Consider the following 17,174-nt stretch of genomic DNA (forward strand, 5'->3'; position numbering starts at 1 on the left):
TTTAAAAATTCCGAAAATACTTTTATTCTATGCTCTATACCTCAATTATTGAATTGTATTATATCAGTTAAGAATTTATTCTAAATGAATTATTTGTATTAATACTTGTATTTTAAATATATTTGATTAAGTGGGCCATGATATAACAAGACAACCATCTAAGGACTCTTAGCAGTAAAGTGCAAATATTCAAGCTCGACTTAAGTGTCAAAGATTCAAATAAAAATTCAAATAAAAATTCAGAATCAAATCGACTCGACTTGAATTTATGATCTACAAACTCGACTCGAACTAATTATTGTAAAATTTGACTCGACTCAACTTAAAAATTTGCAGGTTCATACATCTCTAGTAAATATGAAGTTACTGAAAGCAACGTGCATAATTGAAGGATGAATTTTCTTCGACTCACGAATACAAATGGTTAGAGGAAAGCATTCGGAGGGCCTAAAAAGAGACTGTTCTCTAATATTGAAACCTGAGTGGTAAATTTCATCAAAGAGAAGAAAGGAGATGGAATTCCAATTTCACGAGACTTAATCAAAATTAAAAGGCAAAGATAATGCTCGTGAATCGAATATTCCGCGGACTAACTTCAAGGCACGTGTTTGGTGCGTAAGAATGATGGGCCGTTGCAATTTTGGTTTTTGGTGCAGAGCATGACTAGCACAAAAAATGCCAAAAGATATCCAAGAGAAATTGATTAATTTTGGCACTATGTGAATGGTTTGCATAAACAACACGATTATTTGTACAGCCAAATTGGAAACGTTGAATGAAACTGCAGTGTTTTTCGACATGCCCAGCAACAGAACCACCGAAACAAAGTTGTAACACAGACTTGGTTGTTATACCAGCTGGAAAGACAAGTCAGGTACAAGTTATTGATGTTGCCATTTAAGAACCACCTTCACAACAGTACGGTTGGCTGCTTACGAGTGACTGTTGCCAGACACCGTTTGGAAAATTAAGAATCCATCGTCTATGGTTTTAAGAAGTGTTGCATTTAAAATACCATGAATGGCACTGAAGACGATCTGCGCTGGCAAGATGAAGATAAAGGCAGTGTCAGCAGTAGCATTGCAGAAACAGACAAACTCTTAATATAGCTATGTAAAATAAGTGTTAAAGTAAATACTATTGTTTAGTGGGTTAAAGTTCCATATCACGTATCCAATCTTACCCCTGGATCTTAATGGCATGATCCTGTACATTTTGATCGCGTGGTACATGATGCTGTTTTAATTTTAAAACGTTAAAGATCCTGCACATTAACAAAAACTTGTGTTATAACATGGTTGCTACAGAAATAGAATCTTAGAATTCCCTGACTTTCCCCTGTTTTCCAGAAATTTAAGAGAAAAATACCCTGACTTTCTTATGAAGTACATACTAGTGGTGCACCGATATGACTTTACCGATTACCGATTATGAGAGCAATAATCAGCAGATACCGATTCATTTACCGATTATAATAAAGAAATTTTTTTAAGTGTAATAATGCACACAAAAATTTTTATTCCCATGTGAATTTAATAAAAAGATTAGGTAAAATTGAGAATACAGTTATAGTAACAGTATAAAAATATATAAAATACACTATTAAGTAATTGCAAAGTACAAATTAAATTAACTTCTATTTAAATATTTGTTATTGTAAACAACTTGAACTACAGTCAAATAATTGTAATTTTCAATGGGTAAGTTATTGTTGCGGAAAACTAGCATTATTATCGACTATCACATAAGGTTGCATCAAGAAATTACCGTTTAACAATGTAAACATGCTGCTTTATTTTGTTCACTTGAGTTTATAGAAAAATGTTTCCACAGTTCACTTTTTTTCTCCCTTCTCGCCATCTCACTATAATTATATAAAAATGACTCAAAACCAATTCTAGCACATGTGATTTTATTTATGTTGACTGAATATATAAAATTATAAATACTTTTTCACTTTTCACGTCACATACAAATAACAAACGGATAATGTTACCAAAGACGCCCGTAACGAGTTTGTAAAACGCAGTGATAAAAACTAGACGGTATCGGGACCACGATTTTGAACCGCTACTACGACTCGAAAATATTGATTGTCATAGAATCCACTGCAACTGCTTGTGGTATTTTGATTGCTTGCCATCTATTTTACGTCTCTGGCTATAGGTAATGTACAAGGCCACTAAACAAAAGACGAAACGTAAATAAACGTGTAGGAAAAATGTATTTTTTATTGTTCGAGGCAATGAAATTTATTAAACTTAACGAAATATCTGTAATTATGATATGACAGAGTTAGATGTATTTTGTAATATATACAAATATTACGGTATTTCGTCCTAAAATGTGTAACAAAATATTACACGGTAAAACCTACTTAATTACGCCGGGACGTAAATAATCGGCAAAGTAATCGTTAAGATAATCGCCGATTACGATTAATCGGTAAGTACCCATAATCGCCGATTACGATTCATCGGTATCCGCATCGGTGCACCACTAGTACATACCATAAATATTAACGTGCATATGATTAAATGTAATATAAAAATTTCAACTTGATGTAAAATAAGTTTTTTTATTGTGTTATTTTGACGGCAGAATTGCAAAGGAATGTGTTTTTTTCCTTCAACATGGCTGGTGAGAGCTCTTCGGCCCATATTGCTGTGAATACTTTTGTAGCACGAAGTGCAGTACGCAGGATTTATGTTTTTAGCAGAGGGTTTGATATGCTGAAACTGTGGCTCATTGTGCCAATTCTCCTTAAAAGTAGTTTTCTTCGACATCTCTATGCTATATAAAAAAAAAAAAAGTACATATTAATATTTTCAGGTTCGGTTAAAAAATTATTTTTATGAATTCTTAATAAAATATTACTACACAAATACAAAAACTATTACAAATTCACACCTAGCAATATAACGGGCCTACTTAGAGAATTACAATAGCAGCATTACAACATGCTTACAATGTTAACTAACGATTCTGTGGAAAAACATGTTCAGTTATGCATATTTTTTTTATACACAATGTAAGTGTCACGCAACAGAACTCACGGATTATAACGGTTGAAAAAAAGTAATTAAAAAAAATAGTTAGAAAAAATGCAAAAACATAACTGCACACAAAAGCCACGTGTTTTCGTATCAGCTTGGTAGTTTTCAAAATGAGAATTGGTATTGCTTTTTTATCAAAATGCACTTTATTTTCTTATGATCGCATCAAAAACTAACTTCACCTGAAACAACGACTTTAAATTCACGTAATAAGCTTTGTACTCATCTTATTCCACGTGAAAACAGCCTTCAAAAGATAAACGACGCCATGCCCGTTCTGTAGTAGTGATGGGTCGTTCGTGAACGATTCGTTCAAAAAGAACGAAATCTTGCGATTCGTTCGCGATGTAAAGAACCGGCTCTTTGACAGCCGGTACCTTGAAAGATTCGGAAGAACGAAAACGCGGAGAGAACGAGATGAGAGAACCGGCCACGCGCCCGGTCTGATTCGTTCGTGAAATGATTCATGACGTCAGGAGTCTGAAGAATTAGTAATCACAGCGTACGCATGTTCACATGAGCAAACGATAACTGATAAAATAAAATAGGGTAACATGAAAAGTATCTACACCTGAAAATGTCAACTGTTAAGTAGTGGTTTAAAATTGCTTTTTCCACATTCACATACACAAATTTGGAAATAAAAAACTAAAAAAAAAAAAACTGTATGAATTAAAAATAACAGGGAAAGTAACTACAAATGTTCACACTTACCATTTTTGGGTTAATTAACGTACTTCATTTGTTTCTCTTCATACTGAATCGCAGTAGTAGTATTAAATTTTTGTCTTTTTTTTCTCTAAATGTGTTGGTCTACATGTAAACACTTTACTGTCACTAAAGTGTAAATAGCCTATATATTAATATTTGTAACTTAAAAAGTAATAAAATATAAATAATCTTGTTTCATATACGCAACTGTGATTCACTGGCTACGGAAAGCAATGTTCAAATTCAAATACAAAAACACGTGCCTAATAATCTAAAGGATGAACGAGTTACGACACCTGATAAAAGAGCCAGATCCCATACACAGAAAAGAACGAATTGACCGAGATGAACGAATCATTTCACGGAACTGATCCAAAAGAACCGACTCGGTCAAAAGAACCGTTCTGCCCATCACTATTCTGTAGTTCACTTAATGGAACGGAACAAAACACAAAGTCTCAAGGGCAAATTAAAAAGGATCAAAACACGAACAAATGAAGATCGGGTTCGCTAGTGAACAAACGAGTGCCTGGATTGGCCAGAAGTTATGGTGGGTTGTTGTATCAGCCTATTGCAACGGACAACCGTAGACCAAGTAAAAAAAGTTACAGTTGCCGTGTGCCTTAAGCAGCAGCCTTTTAGCGGAGTCGTTCGGTAGCTGTACGAGCGCATCAAAACAAAGCTTTGTTTGAATTATAAGCAACTTTACAATTTCCAGAATTCGTAGAATTTTCCCTGACATTTCCCGGAATTCCCTGACCATTTTAATTTCCCTGACATTTCCCAGTTTTCTAGTCCTGTAGCAACCATGTATAACAATAAATTATGATCTTAAGACAAATAAAAAGAACAATCTATTTTATATTAAACTTACAATCATTCATTGTTATATCAAGTTTTTTGTCGGGCCAGGATCTTTTGACGTACTAAATTAAAACATCAAGCATCCTGTACAAGGATCAATGCATAGAGCCCATGAAAAATGGTAAATAAAACTGCCTGATTTCAGTAAATAAACTATAGGATTTCAATATTAAATTTTGGCAAAAAAAATTATATTTTTTTGTTTTTGTTAAATGAGTGCATTTTTCCTACTAATTATTTAATTTCATGATACACACACAAAGCTGTACATGATACTTGATGCAGCAATCACTAGATTCCTGCGTAAGCCTTACAGAAGTGGAAATGTTATCTAGTAGATTATAAACACATTACTTAAATTGTACATTACAAATAGTATCTAGAATTTTACAGTCTGTGTTTATGTATTTAAACATTTTGAGTATTAAATAGGCTTATGCTATGTTCCTGCACAAAACTTTATAGAATTAATTTTTTCCTGTCAGGAGAATTGGCCACTTTGGCCAAATTGTTTGGTAAACATGTAAGAAAGGGTTCCCTAAAAAATTAGTTAATTACAATGTACATGTAAAATTTCAGGCCCAAAAGTTTTTTTAAATTTACTATCATTTTGTTTTACTACATATTTTCTGGCCTCTTTCCCATTAAATTGTGTTTATTACGTCGTTAGAACCGTAACACATTTCCTTGACTTACCTTTCATGAATTCATTTAACCATTCCCTCATAGCTGGGTGATCTAGCTTCTCTAGGGAAATATTTGCAGAAAGAAATGCACGTACTGTATCGCTTACAAATTTGAATTTAATTTCCTTTGCTCGTTTATGGAGAACAATATTATCCTTGAGTGTCACTTGCCTTTGGACTCCACAACCTGATGGTGATGTTTGACTTTTTTTCTTCTCTAAATGAGATGCTCAATACTACTGTATTGCAAAATGTACACATCATTAGCCGCTTTTCTTTATTAAAAACAATGAATCCTTCATGCTCGTATTCTTTAGCTCGTTCAAACACTGATACAACCTTAGACATTGTGAAGTATCAAGTAAACCAAGTAAACTTAAAACAAAACAAACCGCAACTACCTATTTTCATTTACATTTAACTATTTACATGGAACGTAGGATCTTTTCAAACATCATTTGGTCATTTCACATGACCGGCGTATTCTCTCTGTTATTATTTACAAGCAACACAACGAAACAGAGATAAGTATCTCTGCAACGGAAACGAATATGGCCAAACGGTAAACTTCATCCACATCCCGCTAGGAACGCTGATAAATTGTTGCCGCTTTCTGGCCGAGTGTTTGGTATTGTTTTTGCTTTAACTTATCTATGGCGCATCTCATAATAAAGATGGCTTACAATGTTTTTGTTTACTAAACTAAACTAATACGTTTTGCGGCAAAAGTATTATTGTGAAACTTAATATTCATATCACGTTAAAATTCTGACATTTCGCGGATATTTCATGAAACAACAAGAATATCACGAATAGTAATGAATTTCGCGGCATCGCCAGTTATTTCGTGAAAACGAAATGCTGTAAAATCAAAATAGGCGTTTGGAAACTCATTAAGTGCTTAGAATGTAGTTCCAAAATTTTTAGTAAAATTTCGCGATTTCGTCATTAACGAAATTTCAGTACCTCTATCAATGCATACAGGATCATGTCATTGGGATCAAGAGATTAACTTGGATGTGTGATACGGAACTTTTACCATGTAGTGTTGTGGCAAACTCGGCCTAGATAAGTTTAACTATTTAAATTTTATTACATATTTAATTTTAAAAGTTTAAGAGCCAGATATTAATATTTTTTTGGTAAGAATGCTAGTCAAATTTATGTAACATGAGTGTAGTAAACCAGGCCTGCCGTTCTTACGGATATTATCCGTTTTCACGGATATTTGAAGCCTAAAACGGACTAACGGATAAACGGCAACATTCACGGATATTTACGACGCTTCGCCGATATTTTCATATTTGAATTTCGTTCGTGTAAATATTTACATTCAACTACCTATTTGAAGTTGTCAAACCATACAAGCATCGAACAGTAAAGCAAACACTTACATTACGTGTAGCGCCATGGAACTTCCAATCGTTTAACCACAAACTAAAAACATTTACTCCCAAATAGCGTTTCATGAGTACAATATCTATGGTTTCAGGGGAAATGTTTTTTGTTTGTTGAGTTAAATGCTAAGAAGTGTCATGGCGTCAGTAAACTTTGGTATTGTTTGCCATTACAGTGAAACCTCGTTTATTCGTTCCCGCATTGTAGAATTTCCCGGTTTTATTGTTCAATGTCCGTGGTCCCGAAAAAATCCCGCAAGAACAATGTTAAAAAAATCCCGTTTCCATCGTTTACGAATATTTTTTAACCCGGTTTAACGGGTTGAACTTTACAGGCTTTTTACCGATTTCACATTCAAATTCCTGAGAAATATTCCAGTTTACGCGTGTCTACACGACACGCAATACCAATATTTACATATGGCGGCCATTACTAAAAGAAAACGAATAAAGTGAGCATGACGCTGTTGCTAACAGGTTCACCAACTTCGATAAAACAGACGAAAGCTAACGCTCGCACGATAGTTCTTGCTTTGTGCGATAATCGACACAACAATATAACCGTGGTCGATATACTGTACATACTAGCCCAACGTAAACACGTTTCTATTTAGCGGCAGTGAAATCCTGCGAGAAACATAGACGAAATTGTTCATCCTAGCGTTTCCGTGGCCAGCCGTATATGCGCGAGATTTTCTTTTTTTACGGTAAATTAGCTTTACGCATTTAACTCTTCTAATGCACGTGTGAAATTTGTAAAGGTTCATTGTAATGTATCGGCCTACAAAAGAGGTTAAAACCATTAAAGAGCGTTAGAAATTATAAATGCCGTTGAAAAAAATCCAAGCGAAAAACGGGTTGATTTAGCAGAGCGCTATGGTATTCCTCCATCGACTCTTAATTCTATCTTCGCTAGAAGAAATGAGATTCGGAAACAAGCAAGTCAGTTCGGCCAGTCTTCAAAAAAACGGAAAATGGCAAGACAGTCGAAATACAGTGAGCTTGAGAAAGTTTTGTTTTCTTGGTTCCAGCAAGTTCGGGCATCAAACATCCCAGTGGATGGCACATTTTATTCATATAAAAAAATTAAGGAAGTAGTGAAACCCCTTATTTACGTTTTCCCGTTATTTGCACTATATTCTTCAGGTCCCGTTTGGTTCCCATTTAATCCAATACAATACTTTCACGCGAATTACGTCTCAAAAATCTAATCCATCCCGCTATTTACATCACGTAACAACGATAGTAGGCCTAAAAACATTGTGAAAAACGTAACTTTTATAGTCGGCAGTGAACATTTTAAATCGCAAAATAAACATATTTTATAACATGAAAAGTTGCTTTTATTTCTAAACATATAATAATTTAAGCCTAGGCGTGTAAAAGTCCGAGTAATTATAGCAGGAGACAATCTAAAATGTACTCGGGAAAAACATAAACTCACGAATGTAAAAACGTTCTGTTACTATATTTATGTCACAACTTAGCCGAAATACTGGTACGAGACATAAACCTCACTAGATAAAATGAGCGGAGTCTTGGTAACTGTTTTAAACGTATTTTATAATTTCGGAAGTATTGTACAGTTGACGCATATTTTTTAAACTAACCATTTATATCTGGAGATCGTAAATAATTATTTATTGGTATCAAGAAATCAAGGTGAACGTAAACTTGAACACGTCACGGCAGCGAGAAAACTGGTGCGTATACCAATAAACTGGTATTAGAACTGGACAAAACTGGTACACAGGAGGTGGAGCTTATATTTTTTTCCGCTAAGCTCGCATCTATTGGCTGGCTGCTGATGGAAGGTCACGAGTCTGGGCGGAGCGTTGAGTGAGTTATACTGCGCATGCGCAGCTCAGACAACAGAGAGAGCCAGCCGGCGGGTACGTCGCGCCATAACAGCTGATTGAGTACGATGACTTTTCTCCGCGCACGGCGCGCTATTGACGGTAAATGTCCAATTTGCGGCCCTTTTATTTAAAAAATTTTTACTGTGGTGCAATGCGTATGTGTAATGTATCCCGCATTTGTTATGAACGCTGCAGGATGCAACTGTATTTTAATTAACTTTAACATACCTATTTCTTACTTTTCCCTTTATTTACACTTTCCTGCTTTTTACACTTTTTTACTTTGTCCCCATGAAAAGTGTATATACAGTGTGCTGCTGGTGTCAGTTTATGGAAATACCTAACTGATTCACTGAAAGTTTTTGCAATAGTACATACATTGTGCATTTGGTAACTTTAGAGTGTGTTCCCACATTGTAGGATTTCCTGGATTATCCGTTTTTTACTCATGGTCCATTGGAAAACGGATAATCAGGGTTTCACTGTACAATGTTTTAGGTGCGGCATTTGTTTACAAACTTCTTACGTGATTTAAGTAGTAGTTTTGGTCTTAACTGATTCTGATGGAGAAAAAACGAAAGGCTTTGCCGGACAGGTCACTTTATAAACAGCGTTATCGTAAAGAATGGGAGCAAGAATTGAAATGGTTGAGGCGTGGCAAAACGGAATTTTCCATCGTTTGTTCGACTTGCAACTCGGAACTGAACGTGACAAAGGGCGGCTTGAAGTCGCAAGTTCATGCGAAAAACCAACGAGCTGCTGATCAGAGTTGTTCTTTCACGAGTTTTGTAACCTAACCAAACAAAATAATTGATGCGGAACTGTTATGGGCGAACTTCGTTTGTGAAAACAATTTATCTGTGAAACTCAGTGATAATTTCACGAAACTTGTCCCACAAATGTTTCCAGATAGTGAAATCACAAGAAACTTTCCTTGTTCTCGCACTAAAACTAGCCAGATAATTATTCAATCTTTGGGTACATTAGCTGCAGATTATGTTACCTGTGCAATGAAAACACAATTTTTCACACTGATGATTGATGAATCAACTGATGTTACAGTCACTAGGCAGGTTGTAGTGTTAGCAAGGTTCTTTCCATCTGAGATTGTTGAAACTCATCTGTACAAAGTAATGGCTTTGAGTGGTGCTGCAACTGGAGAAAATCTGCTGTGGAAAGGGTTTTCAGCAATCTCAAGATGGTTAAAACTGTTCACAGATCGTCAATGGAATCACCAATGTTAAATGCGCTGTTGCATTGCACAATGAGAACATCTGCAGGTCTGGCTTTCAAGTCCACTGACGAGATGCGGAAAAGAGCACAGAACATGAAAAAGTAGCTAGTTAATGATGTGAAATACATTTGTTTTTTTAAACTTGTAAATAACTTCAGTTGTATGGATGTATTTATAGTTTGTAAATAATAAAAGCACCAAAGCCTATACTGAAGAGAAATTTTTAAATTACTTTTCATTTTATTGTGATACCAACTATTAGTTTTGTAATGTAAGTGGCAAATCTTAACAATTTTTTACATTCATTTGATATTTTAAATTATGTTAATGCAATGTATATTTAAAATTACAGCAAAAAATAAATTATGTCAATTACGGCTATAAATTTTACAGGATTTTTAAATGCTGTAATGAGGATTTAGGAACCCAATTTGGTGGCAGGCCTGGCATAAAGTATCACAGTATGGAATTAATGGGAAAACATGTTTTCCACTGCTTTGTAAACTTGCAAAGGCAATCTTATTCTTCCACACAGCAATGCAGGGCTGGAAAGGATATTTAGTAAGCTCAACCTTATCAAGACAGTGCACAGGTCATGTCTTGAATTGCCAATGCAAAATGCTTTGTTGCATATCTCTTCTAGGAAGAATATGGCAGAATTCCAGCCAACAGTAGAAATGAGGAATAGGGCAAAACATCTGAAAAAGTGATATTTAAATACTGCCAGTGGTGAAGTGTAGGCTACGTGTGTGTGTGTGTGTAAATACTTGTATAAAGTGTTAAAAATTGAATTGTTTTGATTCAAGTCTAGTTACGTACATTATGATCGAGTAATTTTCATAAAAATTGATTATTTTTTTGTATTTTTTAATGTACAGGATTTTACAGGATATTTTATATTCAAAACAAGGATATTACAGGATATTTCACATTTCAATCAAGGATATTGTTTTCAAAGTGGTGGCAGCCCTGTAGTAAACTATTGTCATCCATCATTTGTTTTTATTCAGAACATATTTTGGAGTAACTAAATAAAATTGTCATTAAAATAGTAAATTAAAAGTGATTAAATGATTCAGGTCTTCTTTAAGTTTTTTTAATACATATGCCCAATAATATTGAAATTTTGACTATGCAATTTTTTTATGTACATTTTAGGATTTTTTTTATATTTTGTAATAATTTATTTTTCATGTAAAAAGCTAGCTAGTGTTTGCCAACCAACGCGTACAATAATTTGCTTTATTGTGAAGATATTATAGCATTACAAGAAAAAACTAATTTATTTAAATTGATTAGTTAGGATGTTATAATTACAATATTTTACTTTAAGCATTCAAACAGTTTAAGTTGTCAATAAATTATTTATATTATATTCTTTTTCCTGGACTCTCAATCAAAAAGTTTGGGATCGCATTATATTGAGAGTTGCAGAATCCTCGGGTAAACACGATGCTACGGAGTAAGAAAACATGATGATGTGAGCAACTCCAGTTCCAACCAGAATGCTGTTAACGGCTTGTTGTGCAATACGCACGGAAGATGAAAATAACAAAAATACCGAAGCAAAAAAAGGTTCAGAAATGCAAAAAAATCAGCCATGAAAGTGAACTTAAGAATAAGAAATATGCTCATAACTGTACGTAAACCATCTTTTTTTTTTTAAAAAAACCCTGTTTGTAACAAGATTCCATATTTCGGTTAACGATCATATGAGATCGTTGAGTATATCTCCAACTAACTCAACATGTCACATGTTAAAGTTGCTAAACTCAAGACCAAATATGATACTTATGCATACTGTTCTTGGGGATGACTATAACAGAATCAACAATATAGCCTTTTGGCCGAGCCGTTGCTTAATCAGCCCCTTTTTTTCGGCAGACAACACCCCGACCAAATCCTCAACATGACTTCTTCTCTCAATGTCGGCGACTAAGATGCAGTTCCGGCTGCCTCCAAACAACAAACATCCAATGGCTCTGCTTCAATCCCCGCTTCGAGCCTGTCTCAGCACTTTGAATAAGTTCTGTGCTTTCAAGCAGCAAGCCGAGTGACATTTTATATCAAAATAGTCATGGCCTTCAAAATAAATGTGTAGAATTTTTCTAAATTCTTGTTAATACACATTATGATATTGTTTAATGATTTTAGCATAAATTCCCATTATTTCACTGATAAATATCTCATACAGATGTGACAGAAATGCTTTGTTGACATTCAAGGAACGTGCAGATGGTGTCCTGACAGCCATAAAACAAAGCGAATGTCACATCAGTTATACCTATGCATAATCATGATTATCCTAGAATTGAAGCTGTTGGCCTAAATTAAAATAACCGCTACAAAATCCTTCATACTCGGGAATATCCATTTACCTTCAAATATTTATTCTACATATTTTGAGTTTTTAGATGAGTCTTACTTCTAGTCCAAAAGATTTAGTGATCTTAGGTGCTTTCAATATCCCTGGAGTTAACTGGCATATACGTACTTGCAATCTTTATCCACACACAAGACCCAAGGCAAAGCATATTCTCAATTTCACATAGAGTCATAGTCTATTCAGGGTGGCCACTCTTCTGGGATAATAAAATTCCCGGTTTTTTCAAGGGTGGTTTTTATCAATATTTGCATACAATTTGCATTTTTGTTACACAAAGCACACACAATATGAAGTTTTATTGGCGTTAAACAATAGACAACTTAACTATAGGCTTAAAAATTAAATCAATGAACTTGCTTAAAACAAAACCTAACACCAACAAAAAATTTATAATCTCACGTCACAAAAATTACTTGACACCAAACGCACGTGTTTTGCCTCTCTTGCGTGGCTGGCTAATGCTGTTCTTCCCATCCATGCTACCGATATTGATTTTAACATTACACAAATTGCAAATAGCGTGTGTCCTGCACTTTGGATCTTTCTCCACCCATTCAAACTCTTCCGTATATTTGTCATTGTACGTGGTGACCGAACTTGTTGACATTTTGATAGTCTGCGCCAATTACATGTTAGATTAAAAAATTCAAAACAACGTCCCGCACAACTAAACTTTTTAAAAAACTCGAGAAAAGTATCCGTGATACCGTGACGCAACAACATGAGCGCAAAGTAGAAACAAATATACATACAAAACTAGTGCTACCAACATGCCGTGCGAGAAATTATTACCACCCTACAACATTTGCAGCCAAAATGCTGTTGCTTTTGAATACAGAAACATAATAAGTATGGAAGTCTGAATTGTTAACGGTTTCTTACGTACTACAAAAGTTTTAAATGCAATATGAACAAATTATCTTTCACAAAATATAGCACATGAGCACACTGTCGTGCTTCGACGGGTGGTGAACGTGCTCATTTAACAGCCGTATGTTATTGTGATCGTTACTTCATAAAAAAAATTCCCGGTTCTAACAAAAATTCCTGGTTGATTCCAGGTATTCCTGGTTTTTTTTAAGAAATACTGGCTATTTCCCATATTTCCCGATTGGCTGGCCACCCTGCTATTTCAATATAATAAAACCTAATTGCTAAAAAATCTTTTGGATATTTGTTTTTCTAACATTTATGATTGTTCGGTAACCAAAGCTGATGTAACACTTGTAAAAGAAGACTTGCATCATCCAGCATTAAATACCAAAATCATATTTGACATAAATTTTTATAGGCCTAACACTTTTAATGTTTTCAGATTCTACAAAAATGGTGATTATCTAGGTCTCTTAAATGCTATTAAAATCATGATTGGATTAAATTTTGGGATTCATCCAATTTTATCTATCTTGTGGATTAATTAAATTCTAGTATTTTTAACAGTATAATTATTACATTCCGGTAAAAACAATGTGTCAAAATAACCTCATTGGTTTTCTAAAAAAGCAATTCATGTCTTAAGTAAAAAAATAATAATTCACAAACTATATAAAAGAAACAAAAACAATTATTATCGCTAATTATATTGCAAAAAAGCCAAAGATTTACTCAAACATGATAAAATTAGACTAACAACGATAATATCAAAAGCTCCAAAACGTTTTGGCATTATGAAAAAATTATGAAAAATGGACAATATTCACTTCATGTTAACAGTTCTGTATACTAAGATCAAACTTTATTGTCAAAGTCTTTGCCCAATACTTTGCTAGTTGGTGTTTATGTTCTAGATTCTTCTATTAGTCCAGTCTTCAACTCACCTATCTACCATCTACCTATCTGTCACATCTCAAAATCTCTTGTGCCAAGGGCAATCAATCATTAAAATCATATTAAGTCTAAAGGACCTGATGGGATTCCTAATTTTATTATACAAGGCTGTTCTCATATATTGGTTCCTTTACTGAGCATCTGTCTGATTCAAGTCTTAAAATAGACGTTTTCCTGAAAAATATAAAATTTCCAAAGTTATAAATACAGCAAAACCCCTTATTTGCACTTTTCATGGGGACAAAGTAAAAAAGTGTAAAAGCGGGAAAGTGTAAATAAAGGGAAAAGTAAGAAATACGTTAAAGTTAATTAAAATACAGTTGCATCCTGCAGCGTTCATAACAAATGCGGGCTACATTACACATACGTATAGCACCACAGTAAAAAAAATTTAAAAAAAGGGACGCAAATTGTAAATTTACCGTCAATAGCGCGCCGTGCACGGAGAAAGGTCATCGTACTCAATCAGCTGTTATGGCGTAGCGTAGCCGCCGGCTGGCTCTCTCTGTTGTCTGAGCTGCGCATGCGCAGTATAACTCACTCAACGCTCCGCCCAGACTCGTGACCTTCCATCAGCAGCCAGCCAATAGATGCGAGCTTAGCGGAAAAAAATATAAGCTCCACCTCCCGTGTACATACCAGTTTTGTCCAGTTCTAATACCAGTTTATTGGTATACGCTCCAGTTTTCTCGCTGCCGTGACGTGTTCAAGTTTACGTTCATCTTGATGTCTTGATACCAAAATTTAATTATTTACGATCCTCAGAAATAAATGGTTAGTTTAAAAAATATGCGTCAACTGTACAATACATCTGAAATTATAAAATACGTTTAAAACAGTTACCAAGTCTCCGCTCATTTTATCTTGTGAAGTTTATGTCTTGTACCAGTATTTCGGCTAAGTTGTGACATAAATACAGTATCAGAACGTTTATACATTCGTGAGTTTACGTTTTTCCCCGAGTGCATTTTAGATTGTCTCCTGCTATAATTACTTAGACTTTTACACGCCTAGGCTTAAATTATTATATTTTTAGAAATAAAAGCTACTATGTTATAACATATGTTTATTTTGAAATTTAAAATGTTCACTGCCGACTATAAAAGTTACGTTTTTCACAATTTTTTCAGGCCTACTATGGTTGTTACGTGACATAAACAGCGGGATGGATTCGATTTTTGAGACGTAATTCGCGTGAAAGTATTGTATTGGATTAAATGGGAACCAAACAGGACCTGAAGAATATAGTGTAAATAACGGGAAAACGTAAATAACAGTAACGTAAATAAGGGGTTTCACTGTATTCATAATGGTGGTACCAAACTAAAGATCTCAAGCTATCACCCCATATTACTTCTTAAAGGCTTTTCAAAAATATTTGAAATTTTTTTATTTAGAATATTAAATTTACAAATGAAAAATTGGAAATCAACCAACATGGCTTTAGAGTTAAGTTCATGACCACAAACTTAATCACTTTCTTAAATCCTATTTACAAAGAAGTGATTAACACAGGCCAGATTTGTGCTTGATACTTTGATATAGCCAAAACTTTTGACAGTTAATCATTCAATTATATTTATAAATTATCTCATTTTTGTCTTTGTAATAATTCACTTAATTGGTTGACTAGTTATCTTAATTTTTTTTCTATTGAAAACTAATTCTTCATTTTATAAAGCTAGCTCAAGAGTTGATAGCTATTCTATTGGTGTTTTATTTACAGACGATCTGAAAACAAGAAACATGCTTACACATAACCACATTCAAAATTCCAGGCTTTGGAAGAGGTTAAATTTATTTCACTAAAATACGTATTTAATTTGATACATGTTATTGCCAAAAGTACCCCACAAAAAATGTTGTGCATGAAAGTAAATTTTTGAATTACATGTCAGTACAGTGATTTTTTTAAAAAAAAAATTATATGTAAGTTACGCTCACTATACTACCTACTTTATAATTCTGCATTACAGTCATCAACACTGCATATTGCAATTAAACATAATAATTAATGTTAATAAATTCTAGGTTTTATAATTTTTAGTTTTGTCATTTTATTTTTATATAAATCAAGAAATTGGTACTGCTTACAATTCTGATTCATATCTTATGAAGACTATGAAAGTAGGACTTATGCTGGCAACAATGTGTTATCTTTAAAAGACTTGTGCAATGGGAGTGCATGCAACAATGTGATACGTTATTACTAGGGATGGTGATTTTTCGTTTTCGCGAAATAGATGCGAAAATATGCTAAATTATATTTTTTCCGCTATAAAATGTGAAATCTAGACTATTCCGAGATAAATGTGAAATCAAGGTAAAAACCGTAGATTCGTCTACACACTACACAATTTATTTACCGATTGTATTTTGTTTCAGTTCAGTATCAAAAGAAACCATCATTTTATGGCGTATTCAGCACAATTATCTTATTGTCACGTCATTCACAACTATTGTTCGTAAATATTGAATGAAGAACGGCCATCCGTGCCTTGCGATTGTAAACAAAACAAAGAACAACTAGCTGGAAGAGTGTCCGTCATCTTGCAGAGTACAAGTTTTTAGGCCGCCATATTGCGACATCTCTGCTTCGCCGCGCTAGCAATTGTAAGTCCCATTTTCTGGCTGTGTTTCACGTGAAAGCCGCGTTGTTGTGTAGTCTGTGGAAGGTGGTGTGTTTACAAATACGCGCATACTCGTGAATGTGGTGTATACTGTTATTTCTCGTGGTAAAAATGGGACAAAACGTAATTTCCATTCGTGATCGCATAAATGAATACAAAAGTGAACAGTTCTACGAAAGTGATACGAATATTTTAATGTGCAATTTATGTAATCGCTGACTGGAGTGGGGAAAAAAAAAAAAAAAAAAAAAAGATGTACTTGAAAAGCACATTAAATCTGAGGGACATCAGGCTGCAAAAAAAATATTCACCGAGAAATTGGATGAAGAAAAAAGTCGGTAAAACTGCAAGCAACGGTTTCTGGCATGATCGAAAACCAAAAGAAGGCGAAAATTCAAAAAACGAAAAAATTTGAAATAACGAGTTTCAATAACATTATTTGTGCACTCTACAACTATGGCCATGAACACTGCTAAAAAATATTTATTGTAATTTTAAGTAGGCCTATTCAATTTATTGCACTC

General features: G+C 34.1%; 1 protein-coding gene across 4 annotated transcripts in view; it reads right to left on the reverse strand.

Moving 5' to 3' along the window:
* Window positions 1-17,174, reverse strand: part of LOC134533290 (S-adenosylmethionine synthase) — a 169,654-nt gene that overhangs the window by 97,171 nt on the left and 55,309 nt on the right. The gene's annotated exons all lie outside the window — the stretch shown is intronic.

This window comes from Bacillus rossius, chromosome 6 (assembly GCF_032445375.1).
Source record: "Bacillus rossius redtenbacheri isolate Brsri chromosome 6, Brsri_v3, whole genome shotgun sequence".
Classification (NCBI taxonomy): Eukaryota; Metazoa; Arthropoda; class Insecta; order Phasmatodea; family Bacillidae; genus Bacillus; species Bacillus rossius.